At 53.7% G+C, this 18959-nt stretch overlaps 1 protein-coding gene across 2 annotated transcripts in view; it reads left to right on the top strand.

Moving 5' to 3' along the window:
* The window catches only part of LINGO1 (leucine rich repeat and Ig domain containing 1), a 169621-nt gene that overhangs the window by 85407 nt on the left and 65255 nt on the right, over nucleotides 1-18959 (top strand). For both annotated transcript variants that reach the window (XM_056347506.1, XM_056347507.1), the window contains one exon: nucleotides 15009-15186. The gene's annotated coding sequence lies outside the window, so the exon portion shown is untranslated. The remainder of the gene's footprint in view (nucleotides 1-15008; nucleotides 15187-18959) is intronic.

Genomic DNA, 18959 nt, shown 5'->3' with positions numbered 1-18959 from the left:
GGCTGCCACCCTGCGCCCACTGGCAGAGCGGTGTTTCCCACCCGGACCAGGAGCGGTGTCCTGTGGGACCCACTACACACATGCTAGTCCTTCTCTCAAGCAGCTCCTCAAAACCCACCCAAAGCAACATGGAAGAAGCCACTGCAGTCCTGCAGGAGCTGGCAGCGTCCAACTCTCTGCCTTTTGTTTTCTCTCTTTTCTTCCCTCCTTCCTTCACTTTTACTGTCCGTCCTCTGCAGAACCAAAACATTTTGGAGACTCTGCACTCTGTGCTAGCCTATTATTCACAGAACCTCCTATCTCCCTGCTTCAGGATGCTGCCTGGATCCGACCAATTACCAGCTCCCTTGATGTATAACACCATAAAACCCTTAACCTCATTATAGAAAATTTCTTTTGAATGGCCTTTAAAAACCATCTCATTACACAGGAAGAACTGTAATTACCTTTAACAAGACAGAGATATTGTGTGAGCGAGTGTGTTTGGGCTGTCAAAACAGCAGCAGTGGGAGTTCATCTCCAGCCAGTTTCACCACAAGGGCAAACACCTTGTAATTCCCCCCTGTGCCCCTCTCTTCATCCCAGCCCTCCTCCTGCCCCTCACTCCTCCCTTCTCCACACTTTTGCCAGGCAAACACGATGCCTTGCTTGGCTCTGCTTTCCAGATAAAGCCCATCTTCCCCAGATCTCGTCTCTTAACGATCCTGGTGTGAGCAAAGGTCTTGCTAAGCCCGTCCCTGCTCTGGGATCACACGTGGCTGATGCTGTCCCGGGGCCGCTGGGTCCCTGGGCTGAGCGTTGGGCTTGGCCAAGCAGAGCCGAGAAGGAGGTGACAATGTGGCTCCTGGGACTTGCCATTACCACGGCCTTGTGGTGCTGGGGCTGCAGGGATGACACCTCTCCTAAGCAAGGCCACCTGGGCTGAACGGGGAGGGCTGAGTGCCAGTTTGCCTTCGCTGCCTTCCAGGAAAGTAGAAAAATGGCTTTTTGTAGGGCAAAACTGCTGTCTCTGCTCCTTCCAGCTTTGGCTTCTGTTGACCTGGAGGGCAGGGGTCTGCCCCAGCAGCCCGTCGGGATTTGGCTCTTTGCTGCCGTGTTACAGCTCATCCTCGGAGGGGGACCGGAGGGGTTAAGTTGTTTTTCTTTCTTCGTGCATGTGACTCAAAAGAAGATATTTTTTTCCAAACAAAAAATTTTCCATCCCATCTGTCACTAATGTCAATGCACTCCTTTGCCCAGATCCAGTTTTTTAAAAAAAAACACCAAAAAATCTAACATTATTTTAGAAAAATCTCAGCACACGTTGCCAGGGCTGTGATATATTCCATTTCTCAGAAAGTAGCTGTTGCAGTTTTTAACCCTTTGTGTTCATCCCGAGGAGCTCTGCAGCCCTCGCCGAGCGGCTCTGCCCTTCCTCCCTGCTCTCCCCTGTGGTGTTTCTGGCTGTTGCCTCTTTATTTCTGTCCTTTATTATTCCCACCACCGGGCTGGGGTCTTTTTTGGGTGTGTTTTTATATTGGCAAAAGACAAGCTTATTGAGTGCCATTTAGCCGTTTCCAACATGCCCGCCCCGGTAGCCCTGGCCACACTCACTCTGGCAGTATGTATTGATAAAGAGCATTTACTGCGCATCTCCCTGGTTTTGAACATTTATGAGCCGATGAAAGGCTAGGGGCTGGATCCGTGGGGCAGCCGAGTCCCCCACCACGGCATACAAGCAAGCACAGGCAGAGCCCTTCTCCTTGCAGCAGCCACCCCCACTTCTCCCTGTGCAGCCTCTTGGCACTGATCGCATTGGTGGTACTGGGAAATGGCACGAAAACCGTTATGGGGACTGGGGCAGCTGCCCCCCCATGCCTCAGGGCTGCCCAGAGGCAGCACAGCCCATCCAACAGCCCCTGGCCTGAGTGGCTTTGCCCAGGGGCACAGGGACCCCCTCAGCAGGCAGGCTGCTCTATCACTTTGCTTGGCCATGCTGCCCAAACATGGTTGTCACCTACCATATGAAGGGGAGGGTGGCCGTTGGGAGCCCAGCTGACGTGAGTCAAGCTAATTGCTTAAGGGCCTTAATTGTGCTAAGCACCCGCACCTGGAGCCTGCACCTGACTGTCTCCAAGGGAGCCGGGGTATTTAAGCTCTGGGCTGGCCCCCTCACGCCTTCCTTGAGCTTCAGTGGGGGTGGAGGTGTCTCCTTTTGCTCCAGCCTGGGCTGCCTGTGGGACCCCTGGACCTGGTTTGTTGCTGTTGATGGACCTGGCTGCAGCACCCACCTGTGCCTGCTGTGTTTGGAGCCATGGGCTCGTGCCTCATCGTAGAGAGCACCTTCTGCTCCTGGCTTGCCTTCCCCGAAAGAGCAGCCAGCCCTTGCTGGCAGGAGACGTGCTTCTGAAGCCGCCTGGTGAGTTTTGACCCCATGGTAGAGGGCTGACAGCTCTGGGAAAGCACTGGCTGTCCTACCACCTCCTGGGTAGGCTCCAGCACGTGTCTGAAGTTGGGCTTTCTCAATGTGTTGTGCTCGTGACTGGGCATGCTGAGGACCAGCGTGGCGAGCCCAGCTGGGGTGGTGTGTGTTATCCACCGGTGGTCCTGCTCAGGATCTGTGGCCTTGCTGAAGGCAGGGCTCACAGTGCCCTCCTGGGGCTGGGGCCCATATGTGGGGTGAAGGCTGACTCCTGGGGCTCAGCCTCGCCTCTGGGGCATGCAGAGGGGGTGCCAGGCCCTTAGGAAGGGGGTGGCATGCTTTTCCTTCATGTGAAGGTGGCTGGGCTGGACTGTGGCTGATCAAAAGGCTGTGAGCGAAGCAGCTGTGCTGTTTGTGTGCTGCCCCTGCCCACCTTGCAGCCTGCTAGCAGGGATGACATCCCTTTGCTCCCCCGAATGCCTTGGGGGAGGCCTGGGCTCCGGACAGTCTCCTCTGGCATCTACTAGAGATGCGTGGTAATCGGCTTGGGTAGCTACCCTCCCTATCCCAGTGTGCCAGAGACTCTGGGAAATGTTCTTGGTCCTCTCCCTGCTGGCAGCACCTGAGAAGGAGCCGTGGGGCTCGGTTGTGCCAGCTGTGACCGCTTCTGCAGCCTGCCCCTCTGCTGGCTCTGTGGGGTAGGAGCACAGCCCTGCCTTGTGCTCCCTTGCAAGTACGTACTTATTTATTGCAAATACATGTACCAAGCCCCAGCCACGGGCAGGTCCTCTTGCAGCTACAGTCGCTCTGGCTGGGAGCGGGTGTGTGTGGGCTGCAGGTCCCTGCCACCCCAGGGCGGGGGCTGTACCTTGGGGGAGTCCCTGAGAAACAGGTCCTGGTGTGCAGGGAGCATTCCCGTCCCACTGTAACTGCCCTCCCGAGAGCTGCTTCACTCGGCCTCATGTCTCTGACCTTTTCGGTGTTGTGCAGCGGCGCTGGCTGCTGGGGCTGCCTGTGGCTCCACACTGCCTAATGAGCCTGTGGGGATCAAGGGGAAACAGGCAGCCAATAAAAATACAGAATATTGAAAAGGTCAGGGCCGTTTGGCGTGACACAGTAACTCACAAAAGTTGTTGGGCACTGCATCACTCCCTGCCACCCCTGGTTGTTGGCCAGGTGCAGGGGCTGTGGCTGGCTTGCGTGGTGTGGGGTAAGGACATGCAGCTGTGCCCTGGGGCACTGGGGAGCTCTGCAGGCGTGCCAGTACCTCTGATGTCATGTGTTGGTTGCACCTCTGCAAGCTGTCCTGGAGAAATCCTCCTCCAGAAGGAGTCTTCAGAAAGTGGGCTTTGCTTCCATTGATGCGGAGGGGTTGATGCCCCTGGGGCTGGGGAGTTGCTAACTTGCAGCAGGCTCCTGCTGCGATGCCAGCGGCAGGGAGCTGGGCAGACAGCTACCTGGGTGAGGTTGTCTCAGTGTTGTGCTCTGGATCTGTGCCCTGGGTGACACAGCAGTGGTGGCAGGGACCACAGACCTCCTGGAGAGTGCTGGCCCCGCTGGCTGCAAGGGGCTCTGACTCATCCTGATGGCCAGCAGGTGAGGGTGCGGGGTCAGATGTGCACCGGGCTGCTCTGTGCTCCTCTCCTGCTTGCCAATAAGGGCAAAGCTCTCATGCAAAGCTGTGCTGATTTAGCAAATCTGTCCTTCCTAAGGGCAGGGGGAAAATGTGCATCCAAAAGTTCTCAAACTCTTTCCACTTCTCCAGCACTGGTGCAGGGGGGAGCCCTCCACTTCTGCCTCTGAACTCTTCTAGTTCTCCACCTCTGTCCCAGCACATCTGTCTGCTTCTCCTCTGCCCCAGGCTGCTGGGGATCTCACCTTTCCAGCTAAGGTGCATTTAATGGTCCTTTGTGGTGGCAGGTCCAGTAATCTTGCCATATGCCTGGCTATGGAAACATGCTGTAGGCCTGCCAAGTGCTGGGAGCAGAGGGAGAAAAAGGTCTTCCAAAACCCACTTATTTCATGCCACCAAAATTGTCATGACAATTTTACTTCTGAAGGCTCCACATCAGCCCTGTGCCATGGTGATGGTTATCGGAAAGTATCAAACAGCACTTTGTGCATTTCCCTTTCCTGTGGGCAAAAGACATTTGGAAACGACAATTCATTGAGTTTAGGAGTGAAAGTTAAGTGCTGGAAGTGAAAACAAAGGAGCGGGGTGAAACTGCAGGTCAGTGCCAGGCAGGCAGCCGCCAGGGCTGTGCACTGGCACAGCAGCAGGTCTCGCCCTGGATGCTGCATCCCTCATCTGGATGCTGATTTCTCTGCAGACTCTATGCCTGATGGTTGGGGTTTGCCCAAGTTTCTGGCAGAGAGGACTCTTTTATGCTGCTTTGGGTAAATGCAATGGCTGGATTATCCCTTTGGCTCCCCGGAGCCAAGCTCCTGCATGCCCAGCCCTCACGTGCACCCTCACCGCGGCTGTGGGCACGGTGGATGTCTGCCCAGTCTGGTGCTTTTTACAGCCCTGGGCTTTGCTATTTCAGGTCTTCATGTGGTGTCCTGGGGACAGTCTTTTGTGTGACATGCAGTTCAGTAAATATGTAATGTGTTGTTTTAGGGCTTTATTGCTTTTATGCAGCACTAATGTAATGCTATTTAGAGAGCTCTGGCATGCCTATTAGCAGCTGAAGTGGAGTGAAGGAAGGATGCTCTTCCTCTCCAAGCCCATCACCTTCGCCTCTTGATGCTCTCAGCCATGATGTAGTGGCCTAAAGGAGACAACTAGTCTTTGTTATCACTTAGTGAAGATCAGTCAATGGGATCATTAAAGTGACTACGGATTGGTCTTGTTTTTAAAAGGAATCTAAAATATTTGGCCAAAGTCCCATTGGAGCATTTTCAGCTTTTGCAAAAGCCTTCTGCTAGAGGACTTGTTTCTAGTGTTCCTACCAGAATCACATTCTCAGGTTTGGTGTGACCTCCATGCGGAATTGCAGGTGCTGGTAAGGGCTTTAGCCAGTCTAGAAGATCTCCCCAGCATCCTGCCCTGGCCATGTGTCACAGCCCCCTAGCAGCTTGGTGGGGCTGTCAGGCCGTAGCTGTGTGTCAGATAAGGTTGGAAACACTTTCCTCCCTCGGGTTCCCCTGATTCAGGGTAGGACTTGGCTCGTGTTCCTAACTGCGCCCAAATCTGCTTCTTCCAGGCTCTTCCTGGGGCAGGGGTGCCATCCTGAGAGCAGAGCCTGCTCTGTGGTGAGCCTTGTGCCCCGTCCCACACTGCTGCATTGATGTGCTCAAGCTTACGGGTGCTCCCAGCAGGTTGTTAAACTGTGTTATTCTGGACTGGCTCTTCAGCACCTTGCTGGTTTCGGCCCCTAGCAGTTAATAATTGTAATACCTAATTTTAGTATAATGGCACTCATTCAGTCTGCAGTTCCCAGAACGTGTAAGTGACATAAATTAATATTACGCAGAAAAAGTCAAACTTCTGGTGCAAGATCAATAGATCATAATTTGGTGACATTTGAAAATACATCTTATTAGCAGTTCATATTTTGGCACTTTTCATATATTCCCATGCACCTCCCTCCCTGCTGTCCTGGGGAGCTGCTGTGCGTGTGGTTGCTGATGGCATCAGAAGTTCTGTGAAATAGCATCGCCTGTGCTGGGTGCCACTTTGTGGCTTTTATCTTGTGGAAAATAAATACCCTGATGGAGAGCTGGAAGCACTGTCGGTCGCTGCGGTGCAGTGTCCAGGAGCCATTAGCATCTTGCAGCTGTAATGAGCAGGGCTTTTTTCTGAGCTGGGTCAGGGCACCTGAACCCCCCAGCGGGCACCTTGGCGTTGTGTGGTGCTGGTGTGGCCAGCCTTAGCGGAAAGGGGAGACTGGGAGAGCGAGGGGAGCCTGTGGCCCTGCCCTGTCTGAGGGGAGGACAGGTGCGTTGGAAGGACAGCCCAGGGCCAGCCTGTGTGACCTGGGCTGTGCTGCTGGGTGGGCGAGCAGAGGCTTTGTGGCCTCATGGCACAAACCAGCACCTCTTACCGGCATTCCTGAGGAAAGGTAATGTGTGTCCTTGCCTTGCGGGGATCCTTCTCAGCCCCAGCGTATGGGGATCTTGGCCCTTTTGACAGCTTGAATTGACTTCCCCAAGGACAGGGCTCAAGGCAGAGGCTGAGCCTGTCGTGGCTCTGGGCTGGGGTCTCCTGTGCTCACCGCCTCCTTTTCCCATGTGCAGCGGGTGGTGCTGAGCTGATTTGTCTGCATGAGTCAGACTCTTTGGCAGCGAGTTCAGAGCGGAGTTTTTCAGCCAGCCGTAATCATCTCTCTTCAGGGCACGCACACGCATGTGCACACACTTCTCCCCTCACATGTCTTGCTCTGTTTTCTCCACCTTAGAGGGAAGCTAATCTCCTCCACAGCCCTCGCCCATCAGAGCAGATTAGAGCAGCTCTTGGTTCCTCCTGCATTGTGGAGGAATTGCCAGGATCAGAGGTTTGGATCGTAGCTGCCAGGGGGATGATCCCTCTTTTGGTAAGCCTGGATGAGAAAGGTGGTGTGCAGTTATTCTGTATTTGCAGAGTGTGTTAGAGAAGATGCACTTTCCTCTGGTCCCCAGAGTCACCAGGAGCTGTGCTGAGTTTTGCTCAAATGGAAGATGCTTGTGTACACTTCTGTAAGCAATGAAGTGACTCAGGTTGCCCACTCAGTCTTCTCTTTCCACAGACTGTTCCCAAAGTACCTCTGGATGTGTCTGAAGCATCCTAAATAAGACCTGGGCGCGCTGTGCTCTGAGGTGGAGGCTGTACTGAGCTGCTCAGAAAAAATAGGCCATTGCTTTTCTCACGCAGCCAGGCATTTAAAGAGCCTGTGCGGGAGGAGTGTGGGCATGTGGCTAAATCAGAAGTGAGGAGCTGTCCCCTCCTTTGGCACCTCACCTGCCTTGCATGAAATGGGATGTTGGGAAGCCAGGCTGCGGACTGGCTGCCTTTTTTTGATGGCTTTCTTGGTGGCACTGGCTCAGTGCAGTGCTCCTGCCATCCAGCTGAAATTGCTGGGGAGAAGCGGCTTACTCTTTGCTTTGCCTTTCTGGCTAGGATTTCCAAAATGGCTCAGTTCTTTTTTTTTTTTGCATCTGCTCCCAGAAAAGTCAATGGCAAAACTTGCTTGCCTGAAGTGAGGTTGGGTAATTGACCTCGCAGGAATCCCTGCCTTGCTCCCCTGATCGTTTCTCCAGCCAGATGCCCAGGCAAAGCATCTATCTCTGTCTTCCAACCTGAGATGCTCTCTCTTCACTAATTAAATGAGGAATATCATCTCTTTATATTTCTGTCAGCTGATTTCAAATTAGAAAGGGGCCTATAGGACCAAGAAGAACCTTATCCTCCCTTTGGGGATCTCCTTCCTTTTTATTCATGTTTTTTTTTGTGGACTGATAATTCCATCTTAAGGTCTCCTGTGATACTGCGGTAACCCTTGGATGCTATTCAAGTGCATCCTGGCCCCCGGCGTGTGCTCATTGCCTCCTAATTGCTCTAAATAAGTTGGGAATTATGAAATTAAAGTGCCATTGATATCAGGCAGCCCTGGCACACTGCAGTTACAGACATGTGAGGGAAGTGGACAGATGGGGAGATGTTAGGATAATATGTATTAAATGCAGATTTTACCCTGTTTGGGATCCCCATCTAAGCACGGTTCAACTTCTCAGCACAGCAATTTTGGCAGCTTCAAAGTTGGTGCCCCAGCTGAGCATTTGGCAGGGGTTGGTTACGTACAGGACATCAAACTGAATGACCTCCCTCTGTTCCCCAGAGATTCCTGGATACTGTACTCTGCAGGGGCAAGGACAAGGACGTGCAAAATAACCCTGAGGCCACACAGTGTCCCTGGTCTGTAAATCCTGGGTTGCCAGTCCTTGGGGCAGTGTGGTCAAACAGAATCAAGTAGATGTGGGCTGTTGGGGCTGTGCTGGCTCATCAGACAGGCAGGGCTTGTCCTTTAGGTCATTCCCTCAATCTGTAATGGGCTGACAGCTGAGTTTTGGGTGCTGGTGTTGAACCCAGAAGAGAGTGAGCGGGGTGTCTTTCTACCCTGGCATGTAGGAAAGCTGGCCCGAATCCCCAGTGTGCCTGGGAGCAGCACCCCAGCTCCTGGCCATCCTGGGAATGTGGGGGACAGCACTGTGGGGCAGTGGTAAGGAGGGTATGGGAGGTGGTGGGGCTGGGAGCTGCCCAGGGGAGAGGCTGGGATCTGCTTGGCGTCATTCAGAAGCTGCTCTTACGGTCTGATCACCTGGAAATGCTGCTGCCTTTAGTTTCCTTTGCTCTGAAAGAAAAGAAACTTTATTTTTAGCATACGCAGTCAAAGGGGAAGAAGATGTCTTGTTCTTGGCTGGCAGTGTTACTGTGTCCTGTAGGAGCAGAGGGCCTGGGTAGGTTTTGAATGCAGGTCCTAAGCAAAGGCAGTTTTGTGACAATGTTCCCAGCCAGAATAGATGCATCTCATAACCCATGGCATGAAACTCCCCCAAGCCATGGGGCGTGCAGACCAGCAGTTCAGCGCTCATCCCCATGAATGAGTATTGCATCCCGGATCCTGCAGCAAGAGCTGCCCAGGTGTGGTAACACAATGCTCAAGTGCATCTTGGCCAAAGCTCCTCACTTCTGGAGCCTGCAGGGGGTGGCTGGTCCCAGAGCTGCAGGTGAGGATGAGCTTCATCAGTCTGCAAGTGCTTGTGTCACCTTACAGGTGTGTCCAGTTCTGTGACTGCAGTTAATAGTTTTCTGAAGATGGATGGCAAGTACAGCACAGCAGTTTTTTTCTTTCCAAAAAAATGCCAATCATTTTAATCACTTGCCTAAGATTTGGGTCAAGTCCAGCCACCTGGCTTTGGATAATAACTCTCCCAAGCCTTCTTGAGCTAGTCTTGTGAAGCATCGGTGTTATCAGGACACTTGAAATGGATGGGAGGTGCACAGACATGGCAGCCAGCTGGTCTGCAGGATGGATGGCTGGTTGGAAAGTTACATTTGCTCAGCCTGAGCCAATTCTATTCCTGTAACTGGCCTTGGCTGTGACTTCGGCTTCCCCATGGCTCATCTGATGCTCACCCTGTGACATGCTCGCCTGGGGGCCTGTTGTGCAGGCTTTGGGTTGCAATGGCAGGATCCCTTGCTCAGGGCAGCCCTCCAGGCTCAGGGCTGATCTTCTGAAGGAGTTCAAGACCTCTGCATTCCACCTGTTGCACATACAAAGGAGACAATTTGTGACCCACTGGTCTGACCTGCTCCACAGCAGAAGCCAGAAATTGTCCCCCGTGTATGCCTTTGTCAAGTGCAGTACCTCTGAGTGCATTCAAGCATGAGGTTCCCAAAGACATGGGAGCTGCAGGATCTTGGCTCTGCTGGCCGGCAGGAGAGGTCTCTGTGAACCTGCAGAGGAGCAGCCATCTGTTCCTAGCTGGGGGATTTGGAGCAATCCTTTGAGTAAGGGTGCTCCCGGAGTGCCTGGGCTGGCTGGTGCTGCTGGCACCCTGCTCTGCCGGGGGCTGCACAGGGTGCAGCAGTCTGTCTGCATGAGGGACCATGGATGCTGTCCTGGGCTGGTCCCAGTGACGGAGGGTTCAAATCTCTCTAAAACATGGCACCTCCAGGCAAACAGCTCATCCTGCAGGAGGGGATTACAGCGGCTGTGAAATCCTACAGGCAGGGAACACCTGGGGGTTGGGTGGTAGTTCACAGAGTTAACTTTCTCAAAAGGATCTTCAAGCTGCAGGGCTGTGACTGTGGTGCCATTTGTGCTTCCCAGTGTGTAAGTGGGCCAGCCTCCCTGGTGCCCAGCACCTGGCGGTGCGGCAGCCCTGTTCAGGGACACCCTCCCACCCATCGCTGCCGTTCCCTCTGCTTGGGTAGAAATGCCGCCTCCAGTCGCAGCCCTTGCACGGTTGTGCTCATAACCCAGCGCACTGAATTATTGACGAAAGCCGGCGTGCATGCTGCTTGGCACGGCGCACCGCGACCTTGAGATCCCCTCTCAGTGTACCCTCCTGCCTTTGTGCTGGCTGGAGCAGACTTAATCCTTTCTCCTCATCTCGTGTGCATGTTAGCTCATTCCTGCTCTCACCTTGCCTTCCTCCGCTTCCCCTTTGGGCTTGGTGCCTTGGGCTGGGGTAGGTCGGTGCCAGCTCCCACCAAGAGCCAGCCCCTTCTCTGCACGGCTGAACACAGCACGGTACATCCCTGGACCTGCAAGGGAAAGGTCCTGGTGCCACCCCTCAGCGAATGAGCCGGGCACTGCCACAGCACTGGGGAAGGGGGAGTGCGGGGCACGGCTGGCTCACCCGTGCAGGCACGCTGGGTTTTGGCCGGGGCTAGGTTGGCTGTTCTTGCTGGGCGAGGAGGAGGAGGAAGGAGCAGTGCTGGGTGGAAAGCCCTGGTGAGCTGGGCTTGGCATGGCTGTGGGAGGAGGAAGGGGGGCAGTGCCGGTGCCCCCAGGAGGGGCCGCAGGAGCTGTCACCCCATATGACCCCCTTTTTGGCAGCTGCAGCCAGCCTGGCTATCAAGGGCAGGGTAAAAGGGTGAGTGGCCACCAGGGCTTGTTCAGCCACTAGGAGCTGGTTGATGCTCGAGACAGCTGCCTTGCTGGTCTGCGCTGTGCGGTGCTGGGGCAAGGCTTGGTCTGGGGGAGCCTCATTTCTGAGGAGCAGATCCCGTGGGTTTGCTCCGCCCGAGTGCTGTCCCAGCGGTACAGTTTGGCACACCAGGACTCTGCAAATGGGACCAAACATCAGTATCCCGTGGGCTTTGCCTCCCCTCCGAACAGGGCAGGTCTCGGAGACCCAGGCTGGCACTGAGCAGAGCAGGTTGTTACTGGTACCCAGTTAGCTCAGGTGCCCAGAGGTGTCCTGGCATTGCCCAGCAGGGCTGTGGGTGGAAGGACGGACTTGTTTTTCTGTCTTGATCCCTTGTGGCTGAGGTTTCATGGAGCATTTCACCCAGAGGTGAAGTCACTCAGCGTGGCCACCTTTAGCAGCTGCTTCTCTGCATTGTGGGTTGTAAATGTCCCCTTAATTTAGTGCCTGCAGTGCACTAAAGCAGCAACCTTAGCACAGCCTCTGCATAATAACTGAAGATGCTCTAGATCCTTTGCTCGGACACAAACCTGATCTTGACTGCTGTAGCCCCAGTGAGTGATGTCTCCCTTACCCTGGGTGCCTCTGCCCCATCCCAGCTGTTTGCTGCAGCCAGGTCTGCTCCTGGCGATGACAGGAGGAGCTGGTACCTCTGCATTTGGGATGAGGGCAGGAGTGGACCGGGAATGGCAGGGGGATCCTGCCCCTGGGGTCAGACCATGCAGCACAGCTACCTGCATGGCTCCGGGGTCCTGCCCCATCCCTGCAGTGAAGCACCATGCTGCTCCTTGCTCCAGACTGCTGCCCTGCCTCACCACTGCGCCTTCCCACGCTCACTTTTGAAAGATAACGCCCTGTTACTTAGCCTAATACAGCCAGGTGCTCAGTCCAGGCAGGAATGCACACACTTCCTAAAGGTTTCATTTCTTTTGACTGAACTTAGTAGTGAAAGGTGGTTTTTCTCCTTCGCAGAAAAGAATAATAGCTCTGACCTTGAGGAGAGAAATGATGACGGTTCAGAGTTTTCCTCCTTTTTTTGTTGCTATTTTTCTTGCAAAATATTCAAGTTGAGAGGGATTTTTTTGCTTAAACAATTTATGCCTAGTGGATAGATTTATTCCATTCAGCTGCCAGCCACAAGAAAGCCCCATTATTCCCTGTGGCATGGCTTTTTTTCCTCAATACTCATAAATACTCTTTGCTAAATCTGAGTTTCTCCTCCTTGTGAAGGTGAGGGACCAGGTATTCCTGCCCCATTCCTGATGCTGGATGTGCCTCCTTGTAGCCACCTCTCCCCCTTTGCTGGCCTAACCCATGGGAACCCGAGCGGTGCTCAGGACCTGCCCCTAAATCTCCCTCTGTCTCCCCACACTTATCCCATTCTGTTCCCTCATTATTTCTGTCTCATGGGGATAAAGGCTGTATAAAAATAGTTTTTTTGGAATGTCCTGACACGGAGAGATGCTTTGTAGGCAGCCCTTCCAAATCCCACCTGGCCACTACTTCCCATGCCTCTGCTCCCAGCCAACACCCTGCTTCCCAGCTTTTAGCAGGAACCAGGCAAATACTGGATTTCCAGGCTGCCTGGGTGGTTTAGCATCATTCCTTCAAGGGAGGAGGGGAAAGATTGAAGGTTCAGTTTGGTTCTGAATGATTTATTTGAGCAAATGTGACAGAAATGCAAAGTGAGTGTTTGGGCTTGACAGCAGAGTTTGTTTGGATAGGAGGTAAAAAAAAAAAAAAGAGGAGATACTTAAAATGAAAAGTGGGCTCAGAGGGAGGAAAAAAGGGAGACATCGCAACTGGCTGTTTTTAATGCTGACTGATCACTTAATACTCTCTTTTGAAACACCGTTCTGTGCGACAAGGCACATTTGCCAGGGCTGGGATTGCTGTGGCCGTGTAGCTCACTGGTGAGTTTGGCTGTGCTACCTCCGGAGCCGGCATGGCACCACCTGCGTGCCAGCCCCTTGCACCACCGGTGCCTGCCTCTGTTTCCCTTCCCCTGTCTGCAGCCCGTCCCTGAGGTTTGGGGAGCTCCAGCTGTCTCACCCCATCCTTAGCAGGGTGGGTTGATGCAGGGCTCCCTTGCTCCCAGAGATGCTGCTGCAGCTCCCTTGCTCAAGGGATTTAATTGAGGTTTGGACTGAGATGTCCAAACTCAGGCTCACTGCTGCAATGAGACATAGCATCCCTTCCCTGACAGGAGGCTCGCTGGCTCTCTCTCTCGCTCTGGTGCTTTTGATTTCTTTAGAGCTCAGATTTTCAGGCTCCTCACTTCTCTGCTAGTGCAGTGTTATAGGAACAGATGGGCTGTTTCCGATTGCTGCCCCCTGAACTTGGGAGGAGGTTTGAGTTTGGAGCAAGTCTGCCTCTTGTTCCATGTGACTCCCTGCAGCAGATTCCTGCCTGTGGGCAGCCAGGTCTGCCCTGCCCCTGTGGACACGGAGCCTCCTACGGAGGACCCAGCAAACACCCCTCTCTGTGCCGAGGAGAACTCTCTGGAGTAAGAATTTTCTCTCTTAGCAGATAAATCTGTCTCATTGTTACCTTAGTAGCAATGGCTGAGCATCATCTTATGGGTTGATGCTGTTGAGATGCTTAGTCTAAGCTTCATCTAATCCTCTTTCATCTAGCAATCGGGCTAGTGATCTCGCAGAAACAGGTCTTCTGACACCAGCCTCAGCGTTTTGTGGTGCGTGCTGGTGCTGGAAGGGTAATGCTCCCGAAGTGCCTCAGCACTGCTGCCCCTGAACTGAGCCAGAGGCAAAAGAGAAAAAACGAGCCCAAGTTTCTAACCTGAACTCTGTACCTGGCTTGTGGATTTCGGGTTTAGGTGGCAGCTCCTGATTTCACAGAACTGTGGCATGCAATTCCCTTAGCTGGCTTCCTGTGGAAACATGAACCACGTTTTTATAACCATGACTTTGGATTGGGTTAAAGTTTTGGAGTCTTTTGAGAATGCCCTCCTGAATCTGGCCTGCTCTGCTGCTTTCTACTGCATGCTGCCAGTGCACCCAGAGGATTCTGCAGCTCTTCGGGGAGCAATGGCAAACTTAAAGCAAGTTTAAAATATTTCCGTTCCCTTTCCGTGTGGCGAGGCCCTGAATTCAAGGCAGAATGTGGGGCTGCTGGACTCTGTGCTTGAAAACTCTTGGACTGTGAGCTTTGCAATCAAAACGTGATTCCCACTTGCTGAAAGCAGGAGCCTTGTCTGTGGTTCAAGGGGCTCGTTGCCCTCCAGCATCCCAGTATCACCCAGGCACCTGCCTGGGGGCCGTGCCTCAGAGTGTAGGGCTGGGGTCACCTGGCTTCGATCTGGCATGAGGCGGTGGCAGGGATTAGCACCCAGGACCACCCACCCGTGGCCTCAGGGCGTGAGAGAGGGGCCGTGGGGTATGCTGTTAGCAAAATCTGATCAGCCCCAAGCTGGTTCTCGGGTGGTGGTTAGACCTTATCTCTGGGATCTGATTTTGACCGGTTCTGGGATGAACATCATCCCTCCTTGAGCAAGAGAGGTCAGGTGGCCAAAGCCTTGGTGGCTGTCTGCCAATGCCGCGTGGTGTGGGCTAGCTGCAGTGATGGATGGCTGTGGGAGGGAGGGAGCAACCCCGTCTAGAGGTGGCCTCCAGTGGGGCAGGTCCCTTGACTTGGCCTTGCTGCTGCTCTGATGCTTCAGGAGCCTCCCCACTTACCTCTTGTGTGGCTGCTGGCATGGAAAGCCCTGTGCTAGCAAGCAGATGGGTGGGTGCACCTCGAGCAGGACAAGAGGAGATGGAAACCATTGCATGGGGGAGCAGGGGAACAGACCTGACACCAGCCAGTGCTCTGGAGCTGCTTGCTGCCACCACCTTGTCCTAATCCCTTAACTCTGCTTGGTGTCAGCCCCCAACGCCTCCCTCCTTTCCTGCCCAAATTGGATGTGCCTCCCTTTAGCACCTTCTCATGCTCTCCCCATCCTCCTGTCTTGCAGGGCTGCGTGTCCAGGGCTGAGCGAGCGAGGTGCCCCGCTGTTTCGCGCTGGGTCCCATGAGACAGGCAGGACCACCCTGTCCTTCCCGCCTGGGGCCGCAGCACCCCCCTCTCCCCCCGCTGCACGGGAAGCCCCTCCAGCACCCAAAACGAAGAAGCTGTGGAGGTCTGCTGCCACGGTAAGTCCCTGGGCTTTGGTGTTCCTGCACCCCTTCCCTGGAGGAGGGCACGCCGCAGGGTTTGCTGCCTTGCTTGCTTCACATGCATCTCCCCGCCGCAGCGATGTGGGGCACGCACGCAGGGCTGCAAAAGCGGCGTTGAGCGAACAGCTTATGCACCGAATAACTCAGGTTTCAGTCAACAGAAACAGCTCACGAATTCAGGTTGTATTTAGCAAGTGGTTTTGGCTGGGAAAAAGTGAAACACTGAAAAGTTTCATTTTGACATTTTCAAAATGAAACCTTTCAGCCATCTGTTTCGAGATGACATTTCATTTTGAATTTTTTCTAGGTTTTTTTTTTTCAGTAGCGGGGGGAAGCCACCTGCAAACAAAATGAAAGCTTCACTTCAGACTAAACAATATTTGGTTCAGCCCCAGATTATTACTGGGGGTTTAAAATTTGGCAAAGGAAAAAAAAGAAACCACCCCCAATAAAATCCAGTTAACCTGAACAACTTTCTTTTCTCAATTTGGCCACCAAAACAAGAACAAAGCATGCACCCCTGTTTTCTCCAGTCCAAATCTTCAGGTTTGTTGCTGTCAGGGTTGCTGGGCTGGTGGGCAGCACGAGGGACCCCCAGGGCAGGCAGCAGGGGGGAGCCCTGCCCCCCCCCCCATGGAGTGGGGGGCTGCCGCACTGGCAGGGCTCTGCTGTGTGCCTGCGAGGGAGTTGGAGCAGAGGCACGCACTATGCATCGTTGGCTTTTTTGAGTGAGAGCTTGGGAAGAGCCTGTGGTGGCAGAACATGTTGTACCAATGACTTCAGGGATGGCAGGAGAGGCTCTGTGGGAGCTAATTTTAGCTACAGCAGAAAGCTTGTGCCTGAGAGGAGAGCGTGCTGTGCTGAGCCCACCTGGGAGCTGGCGCCTTCCCAGGGATGTGATGGTGGCCACTGGTGCCCAGACCTGTGCTGGCTGCTGCGGGGTGCCACCGGTGCTTGGCAGGTGTCACCCAGCCCCGTTTGCTGCCCTGTCGGGAGCATCACTGCCTGCTCTCTGTGCTTTCCCCTTCTGGTGTCTGAAAGTCCACCCTGGGGGTGGAGGTAGGGATAAATGTGATGTTGAAGTGATTTTCTGGTCTGCCTGGAAGGTTTTTGCAGCTGGGCTTGTCCTGCACAGGAGAAACCCCTTTGAGGAAGGAGCCTGCTGGGCTGAGGAGGGAGGAGAGCAGGAAAGGGTGGGAAGCAGTGGGGAGGGAAGGGAAGAGGGTGGTCAGTTTGCGTGTGTGAAGCACAGAGGGATGGGTTCAAACACGTCAGCTTGGTTTGAGGTCAGAAGTTGGAGCAAAGTCATAGAAATAAGGGAGAACCCCATCTCCCAGCAGCACCACAGCTTGCAGAAGAGCAGCGATGGGGCACTGAGGACCAGCAGCTGCCAGCATGAGGCAGAGGGACAGTCAGTGCCTGGGGTGAACAAGCCCCTATCCATGGGCTGGCAGAAGCCACCTGCGTGGGCTCCTCTTGGCCCTTTGATGATGATGAGGAGATGGTCTGACCATACCTGCCAAATCCCATCGCTGTGACCACCTGGGTGGCCCTTCCACCGTGCTCTCAGCTGAAACTACTGAATTGGAAAAGGAGAGGCTGCACTTCTCACCCTCTCCACCCCCAGCTTATCCCAAATATGACCTTACCAGCAGTCACATAGCAGAACTGCTGGAAGGGAGGTAGCTGTGCTGGGTGGGGGCTGCCGGTGTGGGGCTGTGCCTGCCCCCGTGATGGCTCATGCCCTTTGTCAGGAAGGAGAAATGGGAGTGTAAGAGACCCAAAATCGTGCCATAAACAAAATCTGTGCAGCAGCGCGGGGGGCTGCAGGAATGCATCCTCTGCTGATTTCCTAGGAGGAGCGTGCTGCTGGCATGTCCCTGGCCCCCAGCAGCCGGGGTGTGCAGGACTCCCACTCCAGCAGAAAGGCTTAAAATACAAAGAGTACCAAGCAGGTGTCTCGGTGTGTGGTGGGACAGCAGGTGTTTGATATCTGTTCTCGTGCTCTCCCCATGCTTTTGTCAGTGCTAGCTCCCTGCTGAAGTGTTACAGGGCTGCTGGCTTTGTTGCAGAGGCAAAAATTGGCTGTTCAGAGCGATGCGAGATCAGAAGGGATCTAGGGTTGCTGCAGATCTGAAATCTGTGCCTGCCTCATTTGGAGGGGAGCCAGTTGTGCCCAAGCCTCTGTCTGCTGTTTTGCAGGTGGCCGTGACCGCAGGCCACCTTTGGCAAGTGGTGGCACTGGGGAGGGTGGTAGGACCTCATACCTGTGGTTGAGGGGTCCTTCCATCGTGCCTGTGCTCCAGCATGGCTCGGCTGCTGGTGCTTGGCATGCAGGCAGAGCTGGTGGGCTGCGTGTTCCTGTGTGATGGGTGCCTGGGAGATGGTGGGTGTCCCTGGGCCAGGAGGTGGGCAGGAGGAAGGGGATTTATCCCACGGGGAATGCCTCCAACCTGGTTTGGAAGAGGTGGGAGGATCTTTCCCCAGGTCCTTACTGGAAGCCTCTGAAACCTGCTGAATAATTTCCCTGGTTTTGTATTTAGTATTCCCATCTTCCATTCTTTCTGTTTCCATCTCTCCCTGTTTCCCCCCCTTCGTCTTTATCAGTAGCTAACGAAACAGGCAGGGAGAAACCCAATTCGTACAGTAATTAAATTTACTTAGTGGGTATTCAGCTGAAGTAATGAGAAGTTTAATTCAATGATTAGTTTTTTTCTTTCATTAATTAAAAATGGAACAACGGTGCAGTTACAGTGGGCTGCATTGATCCTCCTTGTGGAAAGCTCCTGATGGGCTGATGGAGGAGGAGGAAGGCAGGCTTCTTGTTTTCCGTCTTCTCTGGATGGCTCTGCCCATACGCAGATGCTTTTGTTGTCCCCTGTCTCCCAGTGCTGACCCTCTCTGGGTAAGGGGTGCTTGGGGCAATGATGGAGGAGAGTGGTGGGACAGCCCCACACACAGGTCCTTTCCCGGTTCTGTCCCCTGAAGCAGCTTTTCAGCTTAAAAAGGGATTTGAAATATTTGCTGTGGGTAGAAGACTGAAAAGTGGGTCCCAGTGCACAAGAAGCTTGGGGTGGGAGAGTTGTTTTCCTTCCTAGCTAAACAGATTTTGATCCTTTTAAATATGTTAAATTCATAAACACTTTTTTAGCCTTTTAAAATAAGTGATGTGTGAAAGCAAAAACAAATAAACCAAATAAGTTGTTTCCCATTTTTCAGTGCTTTCTGCAGGCTCTTGAGGAGCGTTAGGACCTCAGATGTCCTTTGAAGCAGGTTGTGTTCCCCTAAAGCAGAGACATCGGTTTGCTCCTGGTTTTCACATGAAATGTTTATTTTGGTAGCTTTTAGGATCATTGTAAGATCTGCTAAAGATACATGTTCATAAGGAGGTGGAGTCACTAATTGCATTAACCCACCCACCCCCAACAAACAATGAACCATTAATTGGTGTTACAGATCTGGTGCGTGCAGAAGCCCTGTGTGTAAGGGGGCTGGGCAGGGGGGAGCGCTGTGCCCCCCTCGCCTGTGCCCTCACTGCCCCACGTGTCTTCCAAGTCATTTGTTTCTCTGCTGCTGTCGTGGAGACTGTGTGATGGTGAGAATTAGCCAAGGGCTGGGGGCACTGACCACCGGGGTCTGATGCTGTAAGTGCCAAGGGCACTCAACACCTCTGGAAATGAGACAGTTTTGCTTTCCTTGGGTTGTCTGAGATAACTGCTTCAGAAGAGCTGGCGGGCAGGTGAGAGGCT

This window comes from Falco biarmicus, chromosome 7, assembly GCF_023638135.1.
Source record: "Falco biarmicus isolate bFalBia1 chromosome 7, bFalBia1.pri, whole genome shotgun sequence".
Lineage (NCBI taxonomy): Eukaryota > Metazoa > Chordata > Aves > Falconiformes > Falconidae > Falco > Falco biarmicus.
This window is presented reverse-complemented; position numbering and strand designations above follow the sequence as displayed.